The 22,587-nt window shown below is 44.2% G+C and overlaps 1 pseudogene; it reads right to left on the reverse strand.

The window, feature by feature from the left end:
- Positions 1–9,156: 9,156 nt before the first annotated feature.
- On the reverse strand, positions 9,157–15,229 carry LOC102840600 (annotated as a pseudogene).
- Positions 15,230–22,587: the final 7,358 nt, after the last annotated feature.

Raw genomic sequence — 22,587 nt, forward strand, 5'->3', positions numbered from 1 at the left:
TCTAGAATCCTGGTGTGGTGCTATAACCAAAATGTCATTGTTCAAACCCACTAACGGCTCCTTGGAAAATCTATACAGGGTTGCTATTAGTTAGAAGTGAATTAGCAGCGCTTAACATCAACCCAAGTATTCTATGGACACTCGAGTTCAAGACTCCTACTTTAGAACAATGACTTTTAACTCTGGATGCCCTTTAAAAATAACCTTGGGAGCTCTTTGATCGGTGGTTCAAACCCACCTGTTGCTCCTCAGAAACCCTATACTGGGTCATTATGAATCAGAACTAACTTGATGGTACTTAACAACAACAATAACAGATTACTTTCTATTGTGAGACCAAGATTGAGAGCCACACATATAACAAGTCACAGCTATATAGTCATGGATCTAAGTGACTCTAATATAAAGCAGACTGTGACATCATTTTAGAATGTTGTTGCTGTTGTTGATAAGTGCCATCGAGTCAGTTCTGACTCATAGCAACCCTTTAAAGGATTTCTGAGGAATAACTGGTAAGTTTGAACTGCCGATCTTGTGATTCAAAGCAATCTAGAAGTCCAGCACATTATCCTGCAGCACCATACACTAAAAAAAGTGCTATGGATAAATAAGAAGTGATCTATAAATATAGCTAACTGCTGAATAGGTAAACTTCCAAAGCACTGGTTTGATACCATAAAATGTATTTCTTGTTCCCAAGATAGTCAATGTAGGCCCACCGGAGGAGGTGTCTGCTCCACACAGCCACTCAAGAATCCCAGGTTCCTTCCACCTTGTGGCCCCATCATACCCTAAATCCTTGATATCATCACCATTAAGCTGGTGGATAAAGAAGGAGTAAGGATCTCAAGCCATGTTGTTCCACCTCACTTCAGGGGAGACTGGAGAATGGAATCCTGATGTGAACCCTGAAAGAAAAAAAAACAAAAACAAAACACACACACACACACACACACAAAGAGATTGAGCAGGTGCAGGTGGCCCTGCCTTTAATCTGTGATATATTCTAAGTGATTGTCAACAAACATCTTAAACTATCGAACTCCAAGCCTGCTGAAAATACATGGACTTTGGATTCTCACTAGTAATATATAAACTTTCCCAGGCTTTTCAAAAGGAAGGCAAATGAAAAAGTTATATCTAATGTGGATGCAGTAAAAGATGGTGAATTGTTTGGGGGTCATAGTGAAAACTGTAGGTTTTAAGGAAAAAGTAAAGAGATGAAGGAGATTTTCCTCAAAGTATGGAAAAAGTAATTTTATAAGCCTGGAAATAACTGAAATGTTTAAGAAAGGAAAACAATCTGACAATTATGTATGTGAATGTTTCCATGTACACATTTATGTGTATTCAAAATCCCCATATGTTGGGGGAACTCATTTGTCAAACCAGGGGGTTTGCATGAGTTTTTTCTGGATTATGTAGTGTCAAGTTGAGGGCAGCCATTATGGGTCGCTATGGGTCAGAACCGACTTGACGACACTTAACAACAACAACAACAACAACATGATGGACTGGGGATGGTTAGTAAAAGACAGTGGTTCTGGGGAAGGCTAAGAGAGTTACTTACAAAGCAGTGCCGCGCTTTTGGATATTTTAGGTAAAACTTTCTAAAAGCAGATTTTTTTCAACGATTTATCAACAGAGCTTTTAAGCTACAGTGGGTCAGCTGCATTTCCTGGAATTAGAACTAAAAGTATTCTTTCATTCACTGATTCAAGAAAAGGATAGCAAGCCGCTTGTTTGCCAGAAACTAAGTGGTGCTCTGGAAATTTGAGAGCAGTTAACATGGAACGGTCAATCCTGTCTTCCCTGAACTTGCAGTCTGTTACTCACCTGTTACTCAGCTCACTGAATATGAGTAACTGGCTCTTACAAGCAGTACCTGGAGGATGCCTCTGGTGACGCTGATCTTGTCTTGGGAGGAAAGGACTTCTCAGTTGTAATTATGCTTGTCTACAAACAGCAAAGCTCCTTCCTTACCCCATTCCCAAACAAACAAACCACAATTACAACAACACAGCATTTAACAATTAGGAATTTTTCATTTCCAGAAGCAGGCACTCCAGCGGTAGATGGCATATTCTTAGTATATGGCTCTCATCTTCATGGCTGCAAGATGGATGTGAAAGTTCAGCCATCAATTCTGCATTCCAGATAGGAGGAAAATGAAGAGCAAACAGTAAAAGAGATATGTCAGCTGAATTTGTCAGAGCCTTCCAGAATTTCAACCCACCATCTTCTTATATTTATTGACCACAACTTCCTCCTGTGGCTACTCTAGATGCAAGAAGAGTGAGCCATGTAGCTTCTGACTGGACATTTTGCCACCTCAGACTAAACTGTGTTGTTAACCATTGACGGTTTTATGCTCATCTGACAGAACAGAATGTTGGCCAGTCCTGTGCCACCTCCATGACCTTTGACATATGTTTGATCCATTGTTGAGACTACAGTGTCAATCCTTCTCACTGAGGATTCTCCTCATTTTTTTTTCGGACTCTCTGACCCGCCATGATATCCTTTTCTGGTGGCTGGTTTTTCCTAATGATGTGTCCAAAGTCAGCACGACAGACTGGATTTCTGCTAATCAGGAAATGGCTCCTGAGAAGACGACTACAATACTAAAGTACTAAACGGAGGGCAGGGACGCCAAGTTTCCTGGCACTTTTTTGTTACCTTGTTTTCTCAGTGGTTCCTTTTGTGTATTTTGATCATAGGCCATTCAGGTAAAAGAGATGCACTGAAGTCTGTGAATCATTGTCCCCCAGATCCCATACTTCATATAGAACCACCTCCAAACATGCTGGGGAAGGTGGGCTTAGTGTTGGAGACACAAGAGTGATCCAGATGAATGTGACCCCAGCCCTCAGAAAGTGAAGAGGTCACCTAGCACAACTGCTCATCGTTGAAACCTTTCCACATTTTCTCATATCGTATTTACTCCTTACAACAGAGAGTGGGGTCCCTTTATATAGATAAAAAGGTGGTGGTAAGTGGTCCAAGGTCACACTGTGGGTCAGGAGCAAAGTCCTGTCCCTGGTTGAAACCCCAAGGGCTGTCTGAGGTGAGCAGTGATGAGCTAGGAGTTCTGGTGAAAGGGAGAAGAGGATAAGGCGGACAATCCAACATTCCAGTCAGAGGTCTGATTAGTATCCACCAACCTGTCCTGGTGTGGGGCTGTAGAACAAGGGCGGTTTGTACCTCAAGGTCGGTGGTTCAAACTCACGAGTCGTTCCTCAGAAACCCTATACAGGGTCACCATGAATCAGAACCGACTCAAAGGCACTTGACAACAGCATGACTTTTATAACAATACTTTTTGACTTATCCTCACAAAACTTCTGTTCTTTAGAGGTACCCACTGGTGGTGTTTCTGTCACATCAACACTAGGAAACCTAGTCAGTTGGATATACTCTCAGGAGCTTTATGCTTGCTGTCCCAGCTATCTGGAATGCCTTTCTGGCTCCTAGCTGCCTGTGGAGGTCTATGTGACTCAGGATCCTGTTCAGGTTTATCTCCTTTGTGAACTCCGTACTTCAGGCTGCCCTCCTCCACCACCACCACTGACCAGAGTTAGAGGACTCCCCCCAGGCTCTGAGACTCGGCTCACAGGCCCCAAAGCACTTACCCTCGCACCAGGATCTATTAGTATTTTTCTCCTCACCTTTTCTGTGAGATCTTTACATTCCCCTGGTCTAAATCAGCACAGTCAAGTGCTGAACCACTAGACAAAAGTTTGATTGTTCAAACCTACCCAGAAGCACCTGGAAAGAAGGCACAGTCTTGAAAACCCTATGAAGCCGTTCTACTCTGTACACATTAGTTCACCATGAGTCAGAGACAACTCTAGGACAATAATAGCAACAACAACACAGCACTGAGCTCTCAATACATGTTGGTTGCACCAAAGATGGATTCTGACACTGAACATTCTAGAAGCATCCGAGGAAAGAAATAACAGTAGCTCATGTTTATTGAACACTTAATATATGCCCGGTGGTAATATTGCAAATTCTTTGCATGCATGATCTCATTGTATCCTCAGAACAACTCCATTGTGCGTGGGAGGAAACAAGCACAGAACTGTTAAGTAACTTGCTCAAGGCCCCACAGTTAGGAAGTGATGGAAGACTTATAACTCAGAGCGAAAACTCTGAACCCTGTTGCTCTCCATCTGCCCAGCCACTCAGGAGCCAATAGCATAGGCAGGGCACCTTCTGGTTGATTCATTAGACAGAAAGCCAAGGCAGAGAGTGCCCAGCCCTTAGCACTCCATTGTTGTCTCGATGCTAACATGGAAATGAGAGATTTGGAAACAATGCTGAGAACAGGACTGGAAGGGCGAACCAGAAAGACTTCTGTAGACAAGGATTGGGTCTGGTGTGGGGTGTGGGATGTGGGGTGGAAGAATGGGGGCAGGCCAGGTTTCTTCAGAGAAGGGGTATGAAGGGGTCTAGCTGGAGGCAGGCAAAACAGTTCCAGAACCTATCCAAAATTAGAGCAACCAGGAGCATTTTGACTCCAGCTAAAAGGAGTCCTGGTGTGGTGCTGTGGGTTAATGCGCCAGACTGCAAAGCCGTACCTCAAGGTCGGCGGTTCAAGCTCACCAGCTGCTCCTCGGAAACCCTATACAGGGTCGCTATGGGTCGGAACTAACTCGATGGTACTTAACAACAACAAACTTGGGCTGAATTGAGCTGAGACCAGCTCTCATGACTGATAAATGAACTAACCCACTACCACGGAATAGCTTCTGACTCACAGTGACCCTATGTAGGGTTTCTGAGGCTGTATACCTTTGTGGGAGCACAAACCCTCCTCTTTTTCAACAGAGCGGCTGGTGGATTTGAACGGCTCACCTGTTCTTCAGTAATCTCACCAACATGAAGCAGGGCCGAGGAAGGAGAGTTGCCACCAGCATCCTGACATCCTGGGAAGAAAGGTGACTGCTACTGGTTATCAAGGACCAACCAAGCACAGATCTTTCTAAGATGCTGCTTCAGGGGTAGGTGTAGGGCAGGGCTGTTTCTCTCCTACTCTGTAAACAACACAAAACAATTCATAAACCAGCACCATTGAGACAATTCTGACTCATGGAGACCCATATATATCAGAGAAGAACTGTGCTCCATAGATTTTCCTTCTTTTTTTCATTTTAAGCCATCTCCTGCCAGAAGCAAAGGGATGAAAGATCAGTTTGGTGGTCATTATTTAGTACAAGTAAAGAAGCAAGCTTAAGGTTCCACACACTTGTGGTCCATATACTGAGTAATGGTCCAAAGAAGTGTTGTGGTTCCCAGTAAAGATGAAGGTTGCCTTTAGTCATCTTTATAGCTGGTCAGAAGTGGTTTTACATCACGGTTTTGGAATAGCGCGTGGCTCCTGCCTCCCTGGGGAACGAACTTGGCCCTGATTTGGAGATGCAGGTAGGCCATGAGCTAGGGCCCTTTGCTGTCTATGGTGCTACTCAGGAAGCTCATTCCTACCACAGGGAGCAAGGAGAAGTAGGTGAGGGCCTTCAGCATGCAAGCTGTGAACCTGCTCCAGATGACTATCCTCAAGGCCTCAAGACAAGACCACAGATCTGCCTCCTCCTAGCCCTACTGGAGCTGACGCACACCCCACTGAACCCACCCCCAGTACCTGAGTCCTCCCCACATAAACACATAAGCATTGCTCACAATAGGCCGGCCCATCTGTTGTTGTTGTTAGGTGTCATCAAGTTGGTTCTGACCCATAGCAAACACTGCCCAGTCCTCACAATTACTGCTACACTTGAGCCCATTGCTGCTGCCACTGTGCCAATTCATCTTAGTTGAGTCTTGCTCTTTTTCACTGACCCTCCGCTTTACAAAGTATGATGTCCTCCTCCAGAGACTGGTCCCTCCCGATAATATGTCCAAAGAATGAAAGATGAAGTCTGGCCATCTTGGCAGAAGGAGCATTCTGGTTGTATTTTTTCCAGCACAGATTTGTTTGTTCTTCTGGCAGTCCATGGTACTTTTAATATTCTTCTCCAACACCATAACTCAAGTGCATCAATTCTTCTATGGTCTTCCTTATTCATTGTCCAACTTTCATATGCATATGAGGTGATTGAAAACACCATGGCTTGGTACAGGCACACCTTAGTCCTTCAAACTGACATCTTTGTTAATGTGTAAGAAGAGGCTCAAAGGTCTTCTGCAGCAGATTTGCCCAAGGCAATACATTGTTTGATTTCTTGATTTTGGGGATCCAAACAAAATGAAGTCTTTGAAAACTTCAATCTATTCCCCACTTATCCTGATGTTATTTATTGCTCCAGTGTTGAGGATTTTTGTTTTCTTTACATTGAGGTGCAACCCATACCAAAGGCTGTGGTCTATGATCTTCATCAGTGAAGTATTTTAAGTCCACTTCAATTTCAGCATGCAAGGTTGCATCATCTGCAATCTTAGGTTGTTAATGAATCTTCCTTCAATCCTGATGCCATGTTCTTCTTCATATAATCCAGCATTTTAGATTATTTGCTCAGCATACAAATTGAAGAACTATGGTGAAAGAATACAACCTTGCTATACACTTTTCCTGATTTTGTACCATTCAGTGCCCCCTTGTTCTGTTTGAATAACTGCCTCTTATTATATGTACAGGTTCTTCATGAATGAGCACAATCAAGTGTTCCAGAATACTAATCCTCCACAATGTTGTCCAGAGCTTGTCATGATCCACACAGTTGAAAGCCTTTGCATAGTCAATAAAGCACAGGTAAACATCTTTCTGGTATTCTCTGCTTTCAGCCAAGGTCCATCAGACATCAGCAATCATATCCCTCATTCTATGCAGTCATCTGAATCCAGCTTGACCCTTTGGCAGTTCTCTGTCAATGCACTGTTGCAGCTGTTTTTTAAATATCTTCAGCAAAATTTTACTTACACGTGATAATAATGATATTGTTCGATGATTTCTACATTCTGTTGGGTCGCTTCTGTTTGGAATGGGCACATCAGTTGGTCAGGTAACTGTCTTCCAAATTTCTTTGGCACAGATAGTGAGTGCCTCTAATGCTGCATCCATTTGTTGAAGGATTTCAGTTTGTCTTCCATCAGTTCCCTGTGCCTTGTTCTTTGTCAATGCCTTCAGGGCACCTTGGAATTCTTCCTTCATTGCCATTAGCTCTTGATCATTTGCTACCTCTTGAAATGGTTGAACATCGGCCATTTCTTTTTGGTGCAGTGATTCTGAGTATTCCTTCCATCTTCTTCCAATGCTTTCAATATTTTCCCAAAGAATCCTTCAGTATTTCAAATAGAGGCTTGAATTTTTTCCCTCAGCCCTAGCTGTAGTCAGGACTGAATTTCCATAGTTTTTTTCAATAGCTGAATTTTCAAAAATACATTGCCAAATCTTTCTTTAGAGGCATCTCTGGGTGTACTCGAACCTCCACATTTTCAGTTAGTAGCCAGACGCTTAACTATTTGCACCACCCTATCCTCCCAGCTATCCTCCTGAGCCTCATCTTACACATGAGGAAATTGAGACTGAGGGAAGCACAGGGCTAGTTTCTCTGCTCTCCTCATCTGCATGACCTCCTCAGACCTGGTTGGTCAAGGCATCTCTGCAATCATTACCATCATGTGACGAAGTCCTGAGACTTGCCTGTGTGGGACAGCAGAAGTTGCCTATTACGCACACACATTCTCTCATTACTCATTGCAGTGGAGCTTCTCCTCCATGTGTGTTCCATTCCCTGACTCCACCTCTTATGGGGGGAGCATCAATTGGACAACATTCAAGACATGTTTCTCCAGTAGCAGAGTCCAGCTGGGCGCGAGGCAAGCACCATGTTCCTGACTTGGTAACTTGGTGTAGGGAATGGTTCTATCTAAATGGACCCTTGTTGAGCTCTGTGGCAATGACAACAAGACTTACCATTCCCTGGACTGGGGTCAGAAGAAGAGTGGAAGGCTCCTGTATGGCAGGTACCCCTTATAGAATTGTCCTGATGGAACAGTCTAGAAAGGTGGCCTGCTCTCATGCACACAGGCATTCTACTGGGCAAGTGACAGCCAATCATAAGGGACATGTGCATGTCTGAAAGATGGAATCAGACCATGAGTTTTCTTGGAGCGTGTGGCCTCTGAGACTCTTCCCCATACACCACATACCACCCAGTCCTGACCTCTACTTCAGATTGCCAGACACACTCAGGGTCTAACATCCAGTCCTTCCTTCCTGGTGCCCTGCACCTGAGATCCCTTGGAGAGCTGTAAGCTGGCACTGCCCTGAGACTGCAGCAAAACTGCTGGGCTACCCGCTTTCAGGTCTGAGCTTGCTTAGACTCCGCCGGAAAGGAAGCCACCCCCGCCTTGTACAGTGGGCGAAGTCTGCTCTGGGAGCTGGGGCGATCTGAGCTTCCGTGACAGAGAGCCTCTGAGGACCCTGACTTGTCTATTCACTGTCTATCCTCCTAAATGGTTGCTAGAGAAGTAAACAAAAAGATGTTCTCAAAGCAGAACATCTAGAAAAGAATGAAAATCACCCATGATTGTACCTCCCCAAAGTAACACTTTGTTTTTTCTTGTCCTTCCAGTCTTTTTTCTATGTGTGTGTGTTCCTTATTCAAATGGGATCTTAGGATAAAATCTTTTGAGGGAATCTCCTTCGTCTTCATTTAACATTCTAAGGGGAGCATCTTTCCATGTTAAAGACACATTGTTTTTTGTTATCATCTTAGTCCATCATTTGTTTAAAGGCAGGTTCTCTGTGAAGGTATATAGTATTGGGAGGAGGCTGCTGTGTGCTGGGGTCACAGGTCCCAACGACAGCGGTCTCTTTTAGGTAGGAGTGCTGGGCGGGCTCTGTGCTTTTGATTAATGGAAAAGCCCCAGGCTCATGCAGTCAGCGTTCCTTCCCAAGCCCTGCCCTGACTCATACTGCCATCTTAGATTCGTCATTTCACCCCTTTGGACCTCAGTTTCTTTGCTTATAAAACAGCACAATTGGAGCAAGGGCTTTGCCAACTCTGATAGCCCATGACTAAAGTCCTTGCAGACTCACAGGCAGATTCCAGAATCCTCTGATGGCATTAGCTACTGAGGAGAAGTTGCTTCTCCCCAGTGAGTGATTCAGTGTCTGACTCAAAGCTAGCTGGGGCTGGTGGTCTTTGTCTAAAAGATCTTCAAGCTCTCTGGGTGGCCAGTGCCCTGGGCCAAGGTTCCCAGGGCTTCCCCACACCACTGGTTCTCTTCCGTGCAGAGAGACGCAGCCAGCACCAAACTCACAGCCCCCACCATCTCTTGTTCTTTAGTTGAAACCTGCAGCCAACAGCTGCATTACACTTTGAAATGCACACCGTGTGATGGACACAGAGTGCAGCCCAGGCAATGCCAGGGCCAGAGCTCAGGGTCTTGCTGTGGAGCTGTTAGCACTGGGGGTGGGGTTGTCAGGGTGTGGAAGGAATCTGGACAAAGCTTTCTGGCAAGCCTTCTCCATTGTTCTTCCCCTCCTGCCTGTGCAGAGGACAGTCACTGGGTTTTGTTAATCTGATTGGAAAAGTCTCCATCATGAAACTTGAAGAATGAGGAGGCTGCTGTGAGGAGGCTTCAGGGGTAGAAATCATGGACTAGACGCTGCAGAATCCTTTCCCTGGAGGCCTGAACTGTTTGCTTTCCACATTCCCATTTAGAAATCCTAAGAACAATGATATCAATAATAATAGCAATGTAGCTATTATTATATAATAAGCATTTGCCTATGACAGGCATAAGGATCCTGAATGGTTAAATGTATGGCTGCCAACCATACAAGAAAGATGAGGTTGTCTCATAAAAATGTACAGCCTCGGGAACCCTGTATAGGATGGGACATTGTGAGTCAGAATCTACTCAATGGAGTGGGTTGCTTTTTGTTGTTTGTTTTGTATGTTAGGCATGGGGGCATTGGTGATTCAATAGTAGGATCCTCACCTTCTGTGCAAGACACTTAGTTAAATTCTTGGCCAATGAATCTCATCTGCAGCTAGCACCTGCATAGCAGGCTTACAAACTGCCGTAATGCTGAACAGGTTTCCACAGTGTTTCCAGACTAAAGCAGAGTAGGCAGAAAGGCCCGAATCTGCCCATCTACTTCTGACAATAACTCAGTGAAAACACTGTGGATTACAATGATCCAGTGTGCAAGAAAATCATGGGGACAGAGTAGAACCAGGCAGTGTTTCATTCTGTTGTGCACGACAGTGACAAGAGTGGGTACCAACTCCAACAGCAGCTAAGAACAATGATCAAATGTTTTACCTGCTTCACCCCATTGAAACCTCATCAGACAGATTCACAGATTGAGGTCTATTATTATCCCCATTTTACAGATAAGGAAGTTGAAGTTCTAGTGGTTACGCATCTGAGCTAACAAGCTGCACCGCTATGATTTGGACTCAGGCCTGTCTGACCCCAAGCTTGATCTATCAGCTTGCTCTTCCTCTTATTAGAGGATGTGATTGTTTTCTTCTATGTAGACATTCTGAGAGCCCTCACTTAGCCCTAAGTACTAAGTCCATAATCAGTAGCTTTAACATTTCACTGACAAGACAATACGATCTTGTGTTTCCAGGTTAGAGTCTTCCAGCATCACAGAAAGAGTGTACGTTTCAGAGCCAGACTCATGCCATTTGAATCCCACCTCTGCCACCTACTAGCTGTGGGACTCTGAGTAAGTCTCTTACCTTCAGTCTTTCAGATTCTTCATCAATAAAATAAACACTGCACTCGCCATCTTACAGGGGATTGGCTTTTATGAACTACAGAGAATGAATATATTCAAATCACTGACCCATAGGTAATGCTCAATAAATGTTGTAACTGTTAAGTGCCGTTGAGTCGGTTCCATCGTAGCAACCCTGTATAGGGTTTCTGAAGAGCGGCTAATGGGTTTGAACTGCCAACCTTGTGGTTTGTAGTCCGGTGCCAAGCCTATAACGCCACAGCAGGAGTTCCAGGAAATGGTAAGTATTGTTAAAATGACTAAAAGAATCTCGTATTGAGTCAGACAGCTTGGGTTTGATTCCGCTTCCTCTTAACTGTGGACCTTATGGTTCAAACCAACCTTGAGGTCAAATGCTTATCCTACGGCACCACACCAGGTCTCCAAGATGCCATGAATACATATTATTGTGTTCACTAGCTGTCTCAATGTCTTCATGGACACATGAGAATACTACATTTCCTGGCCTTTTGCCTCTATGTCGGACCATATGACTAGCTTTTGCTAGGGGTGTATGGGTAGTAATGATAACCGTCACTTTCAAACCTGGCCCCTAAAATGGATCATAAGATGCTCCACACTTTCTCTCTTGCTGTCTGGCTGAATGCAGATGTTCCAAAGGTGGACTCTGGGGGGACCCTTGGCCTTGACAAAGTCACCAGATGAAAAGAATCTGGATTCCTGAGGCACTGCATGGAGAAGAACTGCCCAGAAGAGCTACTCAACCAAGGCCATCTACATTGAGCCTTGTATGAGAAAGAAATACTGTTTCACTGTGTTAAGCCACCAAAATGTGGCAGTTGTTAGTTAGCTTACCCTCTCTATTATGGATGGTAAAGAGAAGCTTAGCAAAATCTCAGGGCCCAAGTAGATCTACCAAGATGATCAACAAGTGACGGGTGAGAGACTTCACCTGGTGGATAGGAGAAGCATAGCTAATAGAGGTCGTCAGCACTGGAAAGAGTCATTGTTCACTCTGTTGTCTAGGGATGATTTCCTGGGGTGAGTTCAGCTAATGATGCAGTCTCTGGACCCCAACTTCACTCCTACCCTGGGGTTCCACCTGCACCTATTATATGGTGGCTTCTATTTTAAGCACATTGTACCTCCTCTCTGATAATGCTCCTCTGATTCTCCCTGCTCCCTGCTCCTCTCCCTTTAAAAACAAACACAAACAAGCCACAAAAGAAAAAAGAGTAGCTGAGTTGCTGTCAAGTTGCTTCTGGTTCATGGCAACTCTGTGACTGTGATCTTTCAGAATCTCAGAAACTGATTGACAGGACTTTCTTCTAAGGTACCTCGAGGTGGGTTCTTAACAGTCAGCCTTTTGGTGAGTAGCCCAGTGCGGTGGGTTCTTAACAGTCAGCCTTTTGGTGAGTAGCCCAGTGCGTAACGGTTTGTATCATCCAGGCACTCCTTTGAGTTTCAGTAGGTATTATTTACTGAATCACCTTCCACAAAAAACAAGCCAATGTGTAGTCTCATCAACTGCGTGTGGGGTGAGGGCTGAGAGTAACTGCCATTGCCCTGTATACTATCCAGCATTGCATACTATCCAGCGTTAATGTTTTAAAATATTAAAATTCTTTATTTTCTTAAAGCAGTTTTAGGTTTACAGAAAACTTGAACAGAAAGTAGAGCGTTCTCATCCACTTCCTTCCCCCTGCTGGCTATTTCCTCTACTGTTAACATCTTACAATAACTAGTGTGGTGAATTTGCTACAATGGCTGAACCAATACTGATGCACTGTTATTCACTAAAGTCCGTAATTTACATGACCTTTGCTCTTTGTTCGGTTCCATGCTTTTTAATACACACATAGTATCATACTCTACCATTGTAGAAGCATACAGAAGAATTTCACTGCTCTAAAAATCCCTGTGTTCCTCTGGTTTACCCCACCCTATCCCATTCTTTGGAGTCCTGGTGTGGCGCGGTGGGTTAGTGCACTAGACTGCAAAGCCATTTGAACTGCAAGGTCAGCAGTTCAAGCTCACCAGCTGCTCCTTGAAAACCCTATACAGGGTCGCTATGGGTCAGAATCGACTCGACGGCACTTGACAACAACAACCCCATTCTTTAGAGCCCTGGTGTGGCACTGTGGGTTAACGCACCAGACTGCAAAGCCATTTGAACTGCAAGCTTGGTGGTTCAAGCTCACTAGCTGCTCCTCGGAAACCCTATACAGGGTTTCTATGGGTCAGCACCGATTCGACGGCACTTCGCTACACGACAGCAACACCAGTCTTTCTCCCCTTCCAGAGGCCCCAACAACCACTCGATATTTTCACTATGTTTATCTTATTGCCAGAGCCCTGGTGTGGCGCTGTGGGTTAATGCGCCAGACTGCAAAGCTGTTTGAACAGCAAGGTCAGCAGTTCAAGCTCACTAGCCGCTCCTCAGAAACCCTATACAGGGTCACTATGGGTCGAAAGCAGCTTGATAACACTTAACAACAACAATCTTATTGCCAGTTTCAGAAAGTCATATAGTTGGAATGATACAGTATGTAGCCTCTTCAGACTGGTTTCTTTCACAGATCAACATACATCTAAGATTCCTTCATGTCTTTTCAAGGAGCCTTGTTGGGGCAGTGGTTAGGCACTTGGCTGCTAACCCCAAGGTCAGAGACTGAACCTACCAGCTGCTCCACATGAGAAAGATGTGGCAGTCTGCTTCTGTACAGATTACAGCATTGGAAACCCAATGGGGCGGTTCTACTTTGTCCTGTAGACTAGCCTCCAGGGTAGCCAGATTTCAGTGAATGCACCACAGTGTTTATGCATACATCTATTGAAAAAAATCTTGATTGCTTTCCATTTCTGGCAATTACAAAGAGTCATGTGCACGGCTTTGTGTGGATGTAAGTTTTCATGTCATTTGAGTAAGGAACATCAATGCTGGATAGAATGGTAAGTCTATATTTAGCTTTGTAAAGAAACTGTCAAGCTAGCTTCCAGAATGGTTGTGTCTTTTTTTTGCATTCCCACCAGCAATGAATGAGAATGAGAATTCCTGTTGTTTCGCATTCTCTCTAGCATTTGGTGTTAGCAGTGTTTGGAGTGTGCTGATCTCACACTGTAGTGTGAGTCCTGGTGTGACTCTGTAGGATAAGCCCTCCACCTCAAGGTCAGCTTTTTTGTTTTGATATCTACTGTCTCCCAGGTTTCTTTATTTAAAAACAAAATGATGAGTGATGTGGAAATTAAAATGAAGAACATCAATGAATTTGACCATCTCTCTACCAATTACCCACCACCACCCCCAATTTCCTGCCCCTGCCCTTTGTGTTCCCAATTCTTTCCCTCCTTCCTTTAGTGGAGGAAGAACTTAATCCCAAAAGCTCTGGTACAAAGCCCAGGGTGGTGTCTCCCCAGCCTCTCCCCTTTCCTCTGCAGCCTGTTTCTGGGAAGGACAGGCACCTATTTGAATGCATGGGAGAACCCCGAGGGGTAACCTCAGGGAAGGGGACTGAGGAGTACAAAGTAGTAAAGTAAGGGCCTCCATAGTCTGGGGTATCAAAATGGGGCCCTGCTGCCAGAGGAAACGACACTTGTGCCCTTGGAACAGGAGACCCGGCAGTCTCAAAATCCTCTCGGAGGGAGTAGTCACCGCTGGAGCATTTGCCTTTCTGACGCCAGTTACAGAACCACACTCGGACCACGTCCTTCTCCCTCAAGCTGCCGGGCGATGTGGCCCATCTGCTGCAGTGAAGGTTTGGAGCACTGCAGTAACAGGCTCTCCAGACTGCCTCTCGCTCGTTTCTCAATGCTTGTCTGCTTTCTCTTTCGAGCCTGCTGCAGGAGGGTCTCCGTTTTGCCTATCTCCAGGAGGTTTTCGTTGTTGTCCGCCTCCTCCACCCAATTCTGTAACAGGGGCCTCAGCTTACACATAGTTTTGAAGCTGAGCTGAAGAGTCTCAAAACAGTAGGTATTTGGTTGAACACCTTCCCAAAGAAGACCCCCAGGCTGAGCCCCACATCTGCCTGGGTATACCCCAGGGTGATCCTCTTTTATTTTAACAGTTTAGCAAATTGCTCGAGGTCATTCTGTCTTGTTTTGATGTCCTGGGACTCCTCATGGTTCTCTTCCATCTTCTCCGCGTTCTCCGCGTTCAGCTTCACGGCACCAGGTGGGTCAGTGAGGCGCTCCAGGGAGGTCCCCTCGGAGTTGCTCTTAACCCCAGGCCCCGCCTCATCCTTAGGTTGAGGGGTCTCTGAGCAGCCTTGGGGCAGCAGTCCCACACCAACGTGAGGTCTGCAGCACCACATGCCTCCACAGAACTCGAACTGTGAGGGACACAGAGGAATGCCACACATCGCAGCACCTGGTCCAACTCCGGCCCAATTTTTGGCCCACCCGGAGTACCATGGAAGCTCAGTCAGGTCGGAAGGTCAGGCTGGCTCTGGCCCCTCTCCTCCAGGCACATTGCCTCCACCATCTGTGGGGTGAGAAGGCAAAGTCAGCAGACAGTTGTCCCGCCATGGGGAAGGAAGGCACTTCAAGGTCAGTTTGAACTGCAAGGTCATTGGTTCTAAGCCGCTCCTTAGAAATCCCATACAGGGTCGCTATGAGTCAGAACCGACTCGATGACATTTAACAACAAAAGTGACATAGAGTGTTGAGTATGTATTCATAGGCTTATTTGCCAACTGTATATTTTCTCTGGTAAGTGTTAGCTAACATCTTTAACCCACTTTTTAAATTGGGTTGTTTTCTTATGTTGACTTTTCAGAGTTCTCTGTATGTTTCGGATACAAGTAAGTCCTTTCTCGAACTTTAATTTTTAATCTGCTGTCATTTTTCATTTGAGTTTTTTCATTCTATCCGAGGATCAAAAAGGAACTCTTATCTCCACGATGAGCTGCTTCCAGTTTCTAGTCTTGTGAGGATGATGCCAACTTTGCAAACAACTGCTCATGTCTGGAATGAAGTGTGCCTCAGTGGTAGCAGGGAAAGCTGGTGTTCTGATGATCATGTTTATCAGATGCAAGCTCTACACAGCGCGTTGTAGTTCACATATGTTATCTCATTTGATCATCATCATAGTCTTGCAAGGTGCAGAAGGTAGATGGGGAAAGTGAGGGTCAGAAGTGAGAAAACAGAGCTAGAAGGAGGGCAATTCTTCAAAATCATAACCACTGAAACAAACACCTAGTGATGCGCACAGACATGGCTGGCTGCCTCCCCAACATCCGTTCTACCATTTCCCTTTTGCCAGAGTCTCCATTTGCTAACTCTCCACTCAAGCTATTCATCTCTCCAGGAATAAACCACGACAGGTCTCGGTAATAATGGTGACCCATTGCTTGATGTAGACTCCTGGGGTGGCTCTGTAGGGTCAGCACTGGACTGCAAACCAAATGCCAAGAAAAGCCAGCTAAAAATACAACTGGCCTCTCTGCCCTGCTCCAGGAAAAGGAGGGGATTTTCTTATCTGACTGGTGAGTTTGGGAGTAAAACTGAATATGCCCCACCTGGCAACACTGTAAAGGGTTGTTATGTGTTGAAACTAATGAGGAGCAGAGTCTGACCAGATGGCAGCTTTCTCAAAAGTCAATTCTGACTCATATGATCCTGTATAGGGTTCCCAAGGAGTGGCTGGTAGGTTTGAGTCACCAGCCTTGCAGTTAACAGTCCAGGACTTGAGAACTAGTATTACGACTAACTAAAATAGGATATAAATGATACATGTTGTTGTTGTTAAGTGTTGTCAAGTCAGTTCTGATCCGTAGTGATCCTGTATAGGGTTTTCGAGGAGTGGCTGGTGGGTTTGAATCACCAACCTTGCAGTTCAGCGCATTAGCGCACAGTGTCGCACCAAGATATACTCCTCACTCATCAACATGGTTAGGTTCCAAAGACCAGGCCGTAATGCAAAATCAGCGTTATGCACAAATGGAGGAGGACAGCTTCCTTACATAGCTGCCACAATCTGTCATTCAAGTTGACACGTAGCCTAAACCGGGACAGCCAGCAATATTCTTGCCTCCACCTCAGTGCTCATTACTTCCAAATGTGTGTTGTTAACACACAAAACAGTCAGATAATAGTTTATTTTGTTTTGTTGTTCACTATTACCACAAATTCTAAATGTCAGATAACGAGTTAGTGATTGAGTGAGGAGTAGGCCCATCAAAGGCACTTAACAACAGGTCCATTTTATTTTATTCTCTTCTCATGACACCCCTATGAATTAGATATTACTTTACATTTGAGGAATTTGAGGTTTAGAGAGATAAAAGTCATTTCTCCAAGGTCACAAAGCTAGCAAGTGCCCAGACTAGTTTTTAACCTGATCACTGGGCTCCACTCTTAACTCTAATTCCATATTGCAACAAAATAGCTCATACTTACTGACCAATGGTCTCATACCTGATATGTTTTCTGGGAACATGATCCAATGGAAACCAAAAGTTACATGCACAAAAATTGTCCATGACAGTGTCTTATATCATTGCAAACAGTAGGAACAACTTAAATGTACACCAGCACAAAAATAGTATAGTATATGATGTTGCGCTCAATCAGTTGCGTGCTATAGCCATTTAAAAATAATAATTCTGAAACTTACATTGAAAAATGAGCAATGTGTCCAATGTAATGTTAAGGAAACAAAACAGAAGAAAAAATGGTATGATGGCAAGCAGGACTGCAACAGTGTAAAAAAAATTCTTCCCACAGGTGATCAAAATCAGGTAAGAAATGTTCAAGAACAAGACAACTCATATTTTTAAAATAACGAGTGGACTTTAGGTGATTATGTTTCCCTCTACCAACATTGTTTTCAACATTGCAGAGGTATTGTTTTTCTAATACAGCAGACAGATCTGTCTGGGGTACTGTACTAGCCAGCTCATTGGAAGGGAGAGGGTATGTGTGTATGTATTTAGGTGCTGTCTGGTCAGTTCCGACCCACCATAGCGACCCTATGCACAACAGAACAAAACACCGCCCTGTCTTGCACCATCTTCACAATTGTTGCTACTCTTGAACCCAATGTTACTGCCACTGTACCAATCCATCTCATTAGGGGTCTCCCTCTCTTTCATTGACCCTCCACATTACCAAACTTGAGATCCTTCCCCAGGAACCAGTCCCTCCTGATAATATGTCTGAAGTATGAGAGATGAAGTCTGGTCATCTTGGCTTCTGAAGAGCATCCTGGTTCTACTCCTTCCAGCAAAGATTTACTTGTTCTTCTGGTAGCTGATGGTACCTTGAATATTCTTCTCCAACACAATAACTCAAAGGCATCTATTATTCCACGGTCTTCCTAATTCATTGCCCAACTTCCACACGTACATGAGGGTATGGAAAATATCATGCCTTGAGTCGCCTTAGTCCTCAAGCTGACATCTTTGCTTTCGAACCCTTTAACGAAGGCTTGTGCAGCACATTTGCCTGATGCAATACATTGTTTGATTTCTTGACTGCGGCTTCCATGAGTGTTGATGGTGGATCCAAGCAAAATGAAGTCTTTGACTAATTCAGTCTTTTCTCCATTTATCATGATGTTATTTATTGGTCCAGTGAAAGGGACCACTGGGCATACATGGGAGGATCTGTTGTCCATATTATGGTTCAGTCTCTGTCCAACCCACTGACATCAACCTGGCCTTTGAGGAGGCTGCAATCTGGTCAGCGTCTCCTTGTCCTGATCCCAGGTCTCCTTTGACTTGAAGCAGACATTGAAGTTATGAGCAGAGTTTCCTCTGAGCATCCATTCCACAGGAAGGGAAGTGTTGACCCTGACTTCTGACAGCTTTGAATCCTGATGTTCCATGTAGCAATGAGCTTTCCCAGAACTTGCCCACAATGCTGCTGACATCACTGATCTTGAGTAGAGAAGTGTGTGGGGCAGGACAGGGGAGGAGAGAAAGACTCATAAACTGTAAACATCTCTAGAGGAAATGTGATGTGATCAGTAAAGGGAAGTGAATGCTCAGCTGTAAGATGCCGAGCGATTTCTCAGATGGTTAAGGCAGAAGACAGTTCAATAAGCCTTTTTTTTAACTCAGTCCTTTGTTGTTGTTTAGTGCCATCAACTCGGTTCTGACTCATAGTGACCCTGTCTAGGGTTTCCAAGGAGCAGCTGGTAAGTTTGAGCTGCTAATCTTGTGGTTCACCCCACAGCACCACACCAGGACTCCAAAAAGCCTACAGCACCCAATATTCCCAGGTGGTCTCCCACCCAAGTACTAACCAGGCCTAACCCTGCTTAGCTTCTGAGATCGACTGATATCAGGGGCACTCAGGATGGTATGGCTATAGTAGAGGCCCTTCCTGCAGTGGAAAGAACAAGGGCTGGCAGGAGACTGTGTTCCATCCCACCACTGGCTGTGCTGCTTTGTTGGCTGTGTGACTGAGGCCAACTCACGTAAGCTATCTGATCCTATGACAATAGCCATGCCTACAGTTCAGAATTAAATTAGATCAACAGAAATAAATGAGTGTCTGCCCAATGACATATATGGTACTTTCACTGTTCTCTATTTCTCTCTCCATGGATACATTTCTTTCTCTGTCACTGGCTGACAGTGTAGGCTCAACCCCAGACTCTGCCCTAAATAGCAAAGCATTTCCTGTGCCTTCAGAGCCCACTCCATGGGACAGCTCACTGTCATTCTGGCTTCCTCTCCAGTACAGGACCAGAGAAACCTGTCACTGCTTTTCTGGGAAAGGAAAAGTTTTAAAGTGTGGATGATGTGAGGGCTGCACCCAGAGCCCCCACTCAGCTCAGAGGGTGAGTTTCCAGATTGTATGTGATGAGAAGGCACAGAAGACTTGAATGAGGCTGCCAGGAGTTGATGCTCTGTGGGTGGGGAAAGAGAAAGGGGAGATCCCAGGCCCAGAAAATGGTAGGTAAGCTACAAGGTGAAAGGTGGGGGACATCATGAATAAAAAAAAATCAATGGGATATGTGGGAGGAGAAGCAAGCTAAGAGGTAGAAATGAAAGGAAAATGGGAGAGATTGAGCTGTGAGGACATGAGGAAGACAAAGGAAAATGGAAAAGAGAAAACCAATCTAAAAGGAGGTAGGATAGGGACGAGAAAGAGGAAAACTAAGCATGAAGCTAGTAGAAACGACAGCTGCCATCACCACTTTGTATCCCGGAGACAGCATCACTCATGACCAGTGTGGAGACAGTATGAACACAATGACAAGAGGGACAGAATATGGGGCTGTTTCTGCATGAGATAAAGCAATGCCATTATTGTTTAATTTTTTGGGTAACGGTCCATGACTCCCGGTCCTCGGGGTCTATTTATCCCACAATTCTAGGCCAAAGTAAAGGAAGTTTCCCCTCCATAAGCAATGTCTTAGACAGCACCATCAATCATTGGCATAGCTCCAGTCTGGACTTGGGAAGGTGACAGTGATTGCTTCTGAGAAGGTCACACTATACTACAACAGGAACTAAAGCCAAATTTGTCTTAATCTGTCCTCTCTTCCGGGATACTTCAACCTGGTTTTTTCCTGAGTGAGTTTCTTCAAATCCACCAACACCGGGCCAAACTTACTCATGATGAAAGATCTTCCCAACTCATTGACCTAAGGGCAAAAGTGACTAATATAGGTTATTAAAATCCCAATGGTAAAATTGGCCATCAGCTAGCTGAGGGAAGAGGGGTTGGTAGGTTCTTCTCTGAAGGATACCACCCGGTGACTCTTCCTCCTTTTTCCAAGTTTTGTCAGTGTTCCCTGCATCACTTTTCATTGGACGTCTGACTGGGCCACTCACCATATTAGGACTGTGGAGAGGATGTAGGACTGCCAGGCACCTGACACAACTGGGCGAGGGTTAGCGGGATTTCCTTTCCAGTTCTACTGAAGGCTGAATGGGTACATTGCCCTAAAGACCAGGGTGTGTCCCTACAGATGATGTCAGAGCCACCTTGTTGTTGTTGTTAGGTGCCATAGAATCAGTACTGACTCATAGTGACCCTATGCACAGCGGAACGAAATACTGCCCAGTCCTGTGCCAGCTTTACAATTGTTGCTATGTTTGAGCCCATTCCTGCTGCCACTGTGGCAATCCAACTCGTTGGGGCTCTTCCTCTTTTTCTCTGATCCTCCACTTTATCAAACATGAGATCCTTCTCCAGGGACTGGTCTCTCCTGATAATATATCCAAAGTATGAGAGATGAAGTCTGGCCATTCTGGCTTCCAAGGAGCATTCTGACTGTATTTCTTTCAACACAGATAGGTTTGCTCTTTTGGCAGTCCATGGTACTTTTAATATTCTCCTCTGAAACTATAACTCAACTGCATCAATTATTCCGTGATCTTACTTATTCACTGTCCAGCTTTCACATGCATATCAGGTTATTGAAAATACCATGGCTTGGGTCAGGTACACTTAGTTCTCAAACTATCTTTGCTCTTGAACACTTTGAAGTGGTCTTACACAATGCAATACATTGTTTGGTTTATTGATGGCTGCTTTTCTGAGTGTAGATGGTTGATCCGAGCAAAATGAAGTCTTTAACAACTTCAATCTTTTCTCCATTTAATATGGATGTTGTTTATTGATCCAGCAATGAGGATTTTTGTTTTATTTACATTGAGGTGAAACCCATACTGAAGGCTGTGGTCTTTTATCTTCATCATGGTATTTTAAATCCTCTTTGCTCTCAGCAAACAAGGTTATATCATCTGCATACACAGGTTATTAATGAGTCTTCCTCCAATCCTGATGCCATGTTTTTCTTCCTGTAATCCAGCTTCTCGGATTATTTGCTCAGCATACAGGTTGAATAAGTATGGTGAAAGAATACCACCCTGAAGCACACCTTTCTTCATTTTAAATCATTTGGTGTTCCCTTGTTCTGCTCAAACAGCTGCCTCTTGGTCTATGTACAAGTTCCTCATAAACACAATTATGTCTTCCGGAATACTTATTCTCCATAATATTGTCCATAACTTGTCATAATCCACACAATCAAAAGCCTTTGCATAGTTAATAAAGCACAAGTAAACATCTTTCTAGTATTCTCTGCTTTTAGCCAAAATCTATCTGACATCAACAAAGCAATGATATCCTTCATTCTTCTACTGAATCCAATTTGAACTTCTAGTAGTTCTCTGTCAATGTATGGTTGCAGTCGTTTTTGTATTAAGAACCACCTTAGTGTGTGTATATGTATGTGTGTGTAACCCTGAATATTATGTTAGGTACATCTTAATATGGAGTCCTAGTGTGGCTCTATGGGTTAATGAGCTGGACTTCAAAGTCAGTTTGAACCACAAGATCAGCAGTTCAAGCTCATCAGCCACTCCTCGGGAACTCTATACAGGGTCGCTTTGGGTTGGAATCAATTTGAAGGCACTTAACAACAACAATATCTTAATATGCTTTCTATATAAGACTTTTATTTGATTCAAAAGTAATACAACAATATGTATGTGTGTATATGTATATAACACATTTATAAAATCTCTAACTCACCAGTAATGTTTCATAAGTAATAATAATTGTGGTTATGTTTTTTTAAAAATCTTTATGTTTTAGAGATACATACTGAAAAATTTTAAAAATAGGATGTCTTAAGATTTGTTTCAAAGTAATCCAAAGAAGGGAAGTGGGAGCTGTAGATAACAAATAGGCCTTGTTTAGGTCATTGTTGAAGCTTGTGGGAGGGATGTGGAAATATATTGTAGGATTCCATCTACCTGAACAGCCAGAGAAATCCACGAGAGCTGGAACTTGACAGGACAACCTTTTTTTCCAGGTCTCACAAGTTTTTTTTACCACTTTCTGTTGCTTATTTAGTGGAAAATATTTGCATGTTCCTTCTCTGACAGGTATCTGCCTTACACAGGTTCTTTCCTTTGTAG

The sequence above is a fragment of the Chrysochloris asiatica genome, unplaced genomic scaffold, assembly GCF_000296735.1.
Source record: "Chrysochloris asiatica unplaced genomic scaffold, ChrAsi1.0 scaffold00072, whole genome shotgun sequence".
NCBI lineage: Eukaryota > Metazoa > Chordata > Mammalia > Afrosoricida > Chrysochloridae > Chrysochloris > Chrysochloris asiatica.